Here is a 7,946-nt window from a genome sequence, read left to right as displayed (position 1 = left end):
TAGATTATCAATCTATACACGATTCAGTTATCTAATTGGGATGAATGAAGTTTGAAAGGTAATTGCACTATTGGAATGATAACTCATTTATTCTGTATATAAGTGCATATAATTTAAAACTATTTTCTTTACCTTTTTTTAACCTCGATGATAATCTCACCTTGCAGTTTTTATTTATGGTTTAATGATAGTTATATTGTTTGGTGTTATCTAATTTGATGAGATAGCTTTGATGTGTTATGTAATATATTTTTCGGTGGAAAATTCAAGAGTAAAAGAATATGAATTTTTTCATTCTATGATAAGTGTCATAGTTTAAATAAATACGATTATGAAATAAGGAAAGGATTATAACTATGCGGAGTTATATATGAATTATAATTTTCATCAAATTACATGAGATAAAAATAAGTTAAAATTATGTGATGTTATGAATAGATATACTTGTGGCTATATAATAACTTATTTTTTTGGATCTTTCAAAGTCGATATGCATTTAGGGATGTCAATCAAACCCGAATCCAATGGGTAAACCCGAAACCCAATACATTTGGGACGGGTTTGGGGTCGGTTAATCGGGTTTGGGAATAGTTTTTATTTTTTTCGCGGGTTTGGGACGGGTTTGGGATTTAGTGATATACCCGTTTACCCGACCCAATTACCCGATAAAGTGTACCCGTTTACCCTATTATATACCCGATATAATTTATTTTATATTATTAATATGTATATATATATGATACACTAGGTTATCACCCGGGATTGCTTCCCGGGCTGGGAAAAATTAATTAGGTAAATATTAAGTATGCAAATAAAAAAAATACAAAGTGGTATGTTGCATGAATTAGTGACAAAGTGGAAATACAATTAAAGACAGTCGAATCCCTTTAAAATGCATATCCTTCGAATTGCCAAAACATTTCTCTTAGTAAATCGAGTCCCTTCTACAAAAAGAACCAACAAAAAAATCATGAGGATAGTCTTAAAGTAATGTCCCATATAAAAAAATCTTGAAAGTAAAGAGGTATATACCTTAAATTTCGGTAATGGCGATGGTGTTTGGAGACGCGCGCGGTCGCTTGAATATAGGTTCACTTGAACTTTTCTTCAATGATGAGATATCTAATTCGACAACAATGTCTATAGAAAAAAAACATTAACTCCCACTTAAAAACCACATCTATTTAAAACAAAGTGATCAAAATAAAAAAGGAAAATATGCCATTCGTGCAACTGTTACCTCGGTTCCTCTAAAGGTTGTCTTCCTAAGAGTTAAGTAAGTGAGGACGGTGGTGCAGAGAAATAATAGTTTGACATAAACTTTCTTATGATAGTTAAAATGACTATAATCATAATCCTGAAATCATCTTTCTTAAACATTTCGGACAAACAAAGTGACCCATCCGAAATGTAAACGTAAAGCCTACATCCATTCTTTTGACATTAAGTGTTTCCGGTCATTACTGTATAGATTAAAAAAAAAGTTTCATATTAAATAAAGTAATAATGAAGTGAGATTACAAATATAACTCACGTATATATACAAATAATCATAATCTCTAAATATTTATCATATTAAAACGATGTAGGTACTTTTACATAATTATTTGAGGGCACAAGGTCACTTGATGTTGGAATACTTTTGCATTTAGTGGATGAAGAATTTTTACCACTATGAGCCTCCCCTGCATAGAAGATGTATATTACATAAACTAAATGTAGCGTACGAAACACCAAAATATGTTAGAAAGAAACTACCTAGCCTTCAATATATCATTCTCTATTGCATTTTTGAGCTTTTCAATTTCCTAAAAGTTGCCAATAACAGATCATTGTACCAATGTTTTCAAAATTCAAACACATTGCTCAAGACAATTAAGATTAGACCTCATGAGGCCATCAACAACAAATACATCCAATAAGAAGCCACCAGCCGAGGAAAAAGCATGTGTTTCTTGAATGTTCAATCCCGGATTTGTCATCCTGGTCGTCGGATTCTAAAGAAGACGCGGTTATCATGGACTCGGCCAAGTTAACACGAATTTATGAATGAAGTGATCCAAGGTTTAACTCCACAACCCTTAAATGACGAGTAGATGATGTTGTAGCTAGGGCTGTATACGAACCGAACGAACACGAACAAGGCCTTGTTCGTGTTCGTTCGTTAAGGAAATAAATGTGTTCACGAACGGTTCATGAACACTTACCGAACGAGATTTTATGTTCGTGTTCGTTCATTAAGGAAATGAGTGTGTTCGCGAACGGTTCATGAACAAAAACGAACACAAATAAATTTGGCGAATGCGACGAAGGATAAAGATAGATGGCCCAGAGAGTAGCACTCGAACTTGAATCCCTTATTGTGGAACGGAGGTCGATTGTATTCGTGGATGTAAATAATGAGAAATGAAAGGGAAATGATGCATAAACAAGGTGAAAGTGGGTTTCCTAGTTTAACTGTTAGGGAAATAAAATAAATAAAAGTTTAATAATATAAAAAGTACAAATAAAATATAAGAAAGTACAAAGATCTTCAATTAAAACACAAACATACGAACATAAACGAACGCAAATCAACGAATGTTCACGAACACGTTCACGAACACCTTACCGAACGTTCACGAACACAATCGAACGAACGAGACCTCTGTTCATGTTCGTTCATTTAACTAATCGAACGAAATTTCTTGTTCATGTTCGTTCGTTTATTAAACGAACGAACATAAACGAACTTCCCGCCGAACGGTTCACGAACTGTTCGCTGAACGTTCGGTTCGTTTACAGCCCTAGTTGTAGCGTATATATACATGGACTCAGCCAAGTTAACACGAATTTGGCCGCATCAACATAAACCTAGAATGAAAATCATTTATAAATATATTTTTCGAAACTAATTTAATTAGAGACATGTCTATCTGGTAAGGCAATCACAACCTGATGATTTATGTAAAAGATATAGACACAAATATTCAATATACAGATCACCATGTAAAAGAGGATAACATGACAAGCAAGTTTATTAGGGGGGGGGGTGTCTGGATGTGTCTGAATCAATCAAATAGAAGCCCAAAACAAAATTAAAGAACAATCATATATATAAAAAAAATCCTAAACTCTAAACAAAAATAGGGATAAGGTGTAAAGTGAAGAGAAACATGACACATGTAGGAGAGAAGATATTTGCTAGAGTGATTTTTACTCACAAAAAGGATCCCAGAACGCGTATATATCTCTGCTTGGACACAAATTCAAACCGATTTGGATACTCCAATTTCATTGTATTGTTCATGCCCACAACACGCTACCTCCGCCGTAACAAATCCTACTCAAAACACATATAGAGATAATGATTAACAAATTAAGTTCCAATAATTAATTTAAAAAATTAATTATGACTAATTATAGATATAGAAGCCATCACACGAACTGGATTCAAGACTACAAACAACCTTCAATCATGAAGCTCATAATCTCACTCATCTTCAGATTAACCCTCACCTCACTTCTTAGCAAGTTAGCAACCCTTTTCCCAAATATCCCACAAAGACTCAGACATGTAAAATAAAAAGGCGGAATAAAAAAAATGTTTACACATGATTACCTCAGGCCTCAGCCACATACGATTAAATCAAATTCCGTTTCTTCTGATGTTAGTGATTTATCCTTCAAATATCAAAATCAAATCACAAAAAAAAAAAAAAAAATTGAACCAAATGCAGATCCCCTAATTAGACCGCTAGATGGAGCTTTGTATCATACTTAACAATCTGTATCGATCCTGTATTTCACAAAGACTCAGCCACGTCGCTTGCTTAATTGAACTACTAACCTCGATTCAATGGTGTCTATAGGAGAGATGACGACCATGACAGTGAGAGGAAGAGGCGGTTGAAGTGCCACGGAAATGCTATCGTATAGTGTACTTCTCCATTGTTGGATCTGTTTCTTGCCTTCGTTAGGGTTAGAAAGAATCATGGTGCAGGTATGTGCCACCAGAGTTTTTAGGGTTTGAAAAAGGAGTGAAGAAATTAAAGAACGGATTGATTGGCATATTATTTATGGGTGGATTCATTAGGGTTTGTTGATAGAGTGAACCACCAGATGGATTACAGGAGTTGAATTAGAAGGAGAAGATGAACATCAGGAAGACGTTCTGTAAGCAACGTGAAGGAGAAGAATGAGGAGATTAAAGATGAAGGAAAATGGAGATGAAGGCTCTAGGGTTTTGGAAAAAAAAAGTAGCTGCGTATAAATATAATCGGGTCATAGAGGATTCGGAGTAGGGTATGGAGCGCGCCTAACCCGTATGTTTTACCCAAAAATTTTCCCGCCCAAAACAATCTGAGGTGCAATATCACGATGACACGTGGCCTAAATTTTCTTTATTTATTATATATAATAGATAATAGATCCATTTTTTACACATATAGTTATTCTATTAAGTATACATTGTAGTTATTTGATATATATTTTCATAATAACAATACAAAATGTAACCAGTTAGTAGTTACCCGATAGATACCCAATGCGTTTTGAGATGAGTATACCCAACGAGTAATCTTTTTAAATTAACGGGTTTACCCGAAACCCGTGGGTATACCTGATACCCGATGGGTATTTACCCGCTAGAAACCCGACAGGTTTTGGGACGGGTTTGGGACAAGCTTATCTAATCGGGTTTGGGTTTGGGATTACCTAAACCCGTCCCAACCCAACCCATTGCCATCCCTATATGCATTCGAATTTGTTTTTATATATTTATAACTATTATCTCACATTCATATTGAAATCGAATTTATGCAACATCTTTATATTTAAGGTATCATTACTCTATATAACATTTACCGTAGATTCTTAGGAACAGTACACTAATTGCCCAATTTTTGGATCTTATTTACGCTGCTGCCACACCATGATTTCTTTTTGGTTCAATGGAGAGGATCAGAAAAACAGCCGAGAGAGAAAGAATCGAAGCCACAGACGGGCGTGGTTAATACCAAATGTTTCAATGACCCTGTTTCGGTGATCGTCTTTGTCTAGGGTTCCGGCGGCCACCCTGTTTGGGTGACCGTCTTTGTCTTCCGCTCCCTTCTTCCGACCAGCGACGGGTGTGGTTAATGCTAGATGTTAATGATGATGATGGACTCAAACCGAAGCATATTGTGATGGTGGCGATGTTACCGGTAGCGCCTAGGGTTCAAGCAAAACTCCGGCGAGTTAGATATGTCGTGCATGTCCGGTTTTGGTGTAGATTGGCAAACATCGAGGTACAGAGACAGTGTGGTAGGTTCCGACCCTGTTGCTTTGTTTGCAACGGCGTGAGCCACTCTGGTTTCTTTCAGCTTAGATGCCAAGGAAATGAATTTTGGTTATGTGTTAGGAACTACTGATAAAGGCAACATCGCAACGCAATTACAATTGTCTTTTGTCTTAAAAACATTATCTAATAATGGCACTTTCTGGATAAAATGTAATTATTAACAAAGTTACAGAACACGGCTATGTTCTTTTTATAAAAATAGTTATGTTACACTCTGAACAAAAAAAAATGATTTTGAGCAAATTATAGAATATGACCATGATGTTTAACTATAGTCTGTGCTTCTTTAACAGTTGAAGATAATTTTGGATAATTTGAAAGAGATGATGATGTATTATTAGAAAATAAATCAGGTACACAACTATGTCGTATCTATTAAATAGTCTGCACTCTGCAGTCATGTGTAATACTCATTTTCTGAAAAATAAATGACATGACTATGTGATAATCACGTACCCGTGTGATCAAGGTTAGGCAAGTAGCAAGAGTATCAACATATACTTAAGCACCACCGAGATACACATTAGAAATGTTATTACGACACATCTCAGTGTGATGCACAAGGACATAGATCCGAATTGTCATCTCACAAGGTTGTTGGTAATTAGATAAGGTTGGATCAGCACCTTCTAGAACCATAACTGGTCGGAGTAAATGTTAAGGCGAATTTGTGGCAATTATGAGGTGCATTATAAAGCTAACAAACACGGTAAAAAAAGTTAAACACGAATGCGAAATAACCAAATAAAATAAATATTAATTAGTACAATATTTAATATTACTTTTTGTTGAACTTCTTATGCCAGGTGTAAAAGAATAGGAAAATGAATGGTCATAGTCTGTACTCCTGTGAGTGAACCTGGTATAAGGCTGGAGGGTGTGGGGCGCCACCCTTCGCCACCTGGCCGCCTATAGCGCCCCCCCTCCAAATTCGACCACACCCCCGGCGCCATAGCCAGGGCGCCATTGATGCTCCGCCACCGCTATGGCGAGCGGCAACGCACATGTAGTGTTTTTTTTTTGACTTTGTAGTTTTTTTTAATGAAATTATGTTTGTATTTTTAATTTTTTAGTTATTAAAATTGCCATTTAATTTTAAAAAATTAATATTTAAATAAATAATTACTTAATCATTACACGGGGCTCCATCCACACCCTCCAAATTAAAGGGGGGGATGATAAAGCCCCTTTGCTGACATAGCGGTGACATGGATCCTACATGGCATGATAAAGCCCTTGGGGCTCCATCCACACCTCATAGCCTAATACCATTATTGCTTCTTTTGCTCGAAGAAGAACGTGTAATGGCTTAGGTAGGTGTTCCGATTGAATACTTTGAGTTTCTTCTAGATTTGAAGTTTTTTGCAGATTGCCAGTAAGTTTTGAAGGGGTGCCATCTTTTTCTTCCAATATTGATTAGGTAATCCAAATATTGAAACAAATTTCCATTTAGGATATCATATTTTATTATAACAATTTTTTCAAAATTCTCAAGCAAATGTTACAAAGTTCTTGGCCTCTATTCCACTGTTTTGTAGATTAATACTTTTTATAATTATAATTATAATAGGCCGGAGGAGGAACCAGTTGACCCTAAGAAGTATTTTCAACTGTCATGCAAGTCCAAGTGTGTCAGAGCTTGGCTCGGGTATCAGGTTTGTCCTCTTAACCCTTGAATCATAATTTAATGTTATAAATTGCTGGTGTACTAATTTGTTCGGTTCAATTTCGGAGTATTTGTTTTTAGCAATTTTGAGCAAAAGGCTTATGATGAAAACACTTATCATGAAACATCATCATCATCATACTCAGTAAATCCCACCAATAGCAAAGCTAAGGTAGGGTCTGAGAAGGGTAAGATGTAGACAGTCTTACCTTTATCCCGTAGGAATAGAGAGGTTGCTTCCGGTGAGACCCCCGAGTCGATAATAGTTTTGCATAAAACCTTCACATAATAATATTAGTAGAAGTTAAGTAAGCTTTGATATGCTTGAAGAATATTTTAATACTTTATACTAGATTGTTTTTGGCAATGGCAGGTTTCATAGAGCAAATGAGGGGATGCAAAGCAAAATTCAACCCTAATAGAGTTGTCTTGACAGTTGGTGCAACAGTAGCTAATGAGCTTTTAGCATGTTCAGATTGAACAAAATATCATAAATATACTTAATAACTTACATCGGCGCTGTTAGCAAGTATTAGTGTGTGTTGTTGAAGTTAATTCGTGTTTGTTGTTGAAATGAATATAAGTCGTTTAATGTTGCTCCATAGCTTGTATCAATACCTAACGTAGCATACTTGCCCATCGCATAACCCGCCGCGAAGCGCGGGTCTATTTACTAGTTTTATTATTGTTTCATGAAAACTCATAACATTAAGTAAACTAGAAAGTTATCAATAATATTGCTTTGCTAGAATATGTTCTGTTTTGAAAGAAAAATATCTTACTATATGTTTTTGTCTCGAACCTAACTAATATTAATATTGTTTTTTTCAAGATAGTTATGGATATGTGTTTATATGTGCCTTGTATAAGATTTGGTTATATATGTATATTTAAGGCGAATTATTGTTAATATGGTAATTATATATTAAAAATATTTGATATACTCAAGAGATTTAATTA

The 7,946-nt window shown here is 35.2% G+C and overlaps 1 long non-coding RNA gene across 2 annotated transcripts; it reads right to left on the bottom strand.

Moving 5' to 3' along the window:
• Nucleotides 1-749: 749 nt before the first annotated feature.
• LOC110912444 lies at nt 750-4,251 on the bottom strand. Of its 2 annotated transcripts, XR_004881758.1 has the most exons (5): nt 3,830-4,251; nt 3,602-3,663; nt 3,204-3,322; nt 1,033-1,685; nt 750-944 (listed from the first exon to the last, which is right to left on the bottom strand). It is a non-coding gene; the product is annotated as an uncharacterized LOC110912444 (long non-coding RNA). The 2 variants fall into 2 exon arrangements; XR_004881757.1 differs by lacking the exon at nt 3,602-3,663 and having other exon boundaries at nt 3,830-4,246.
• Nucleotides 4,252-7,946: the final 3,695 nt, after the last annotated feature.

This window comes from Helianthus annuus, chromosome 15 (genome assembly GCF_002127325.2).
Source record: "Helianthus annuus cultivar XRQ/B chromosome 15, HanXRQr2.0-SUNRISE, whole genome shotgun sequence".
Lineage (NCBI taxonomy): Eukaryota > Viridiplantae > Streptophyta > Magnoliopsida > Asterales > Asteraceae > Helianthus > Helianthus annuus.
Note: the sequence above shows the minus strand (reverse complement) of the source record. Positions and strands in the feature narration are given on the sequence as shown.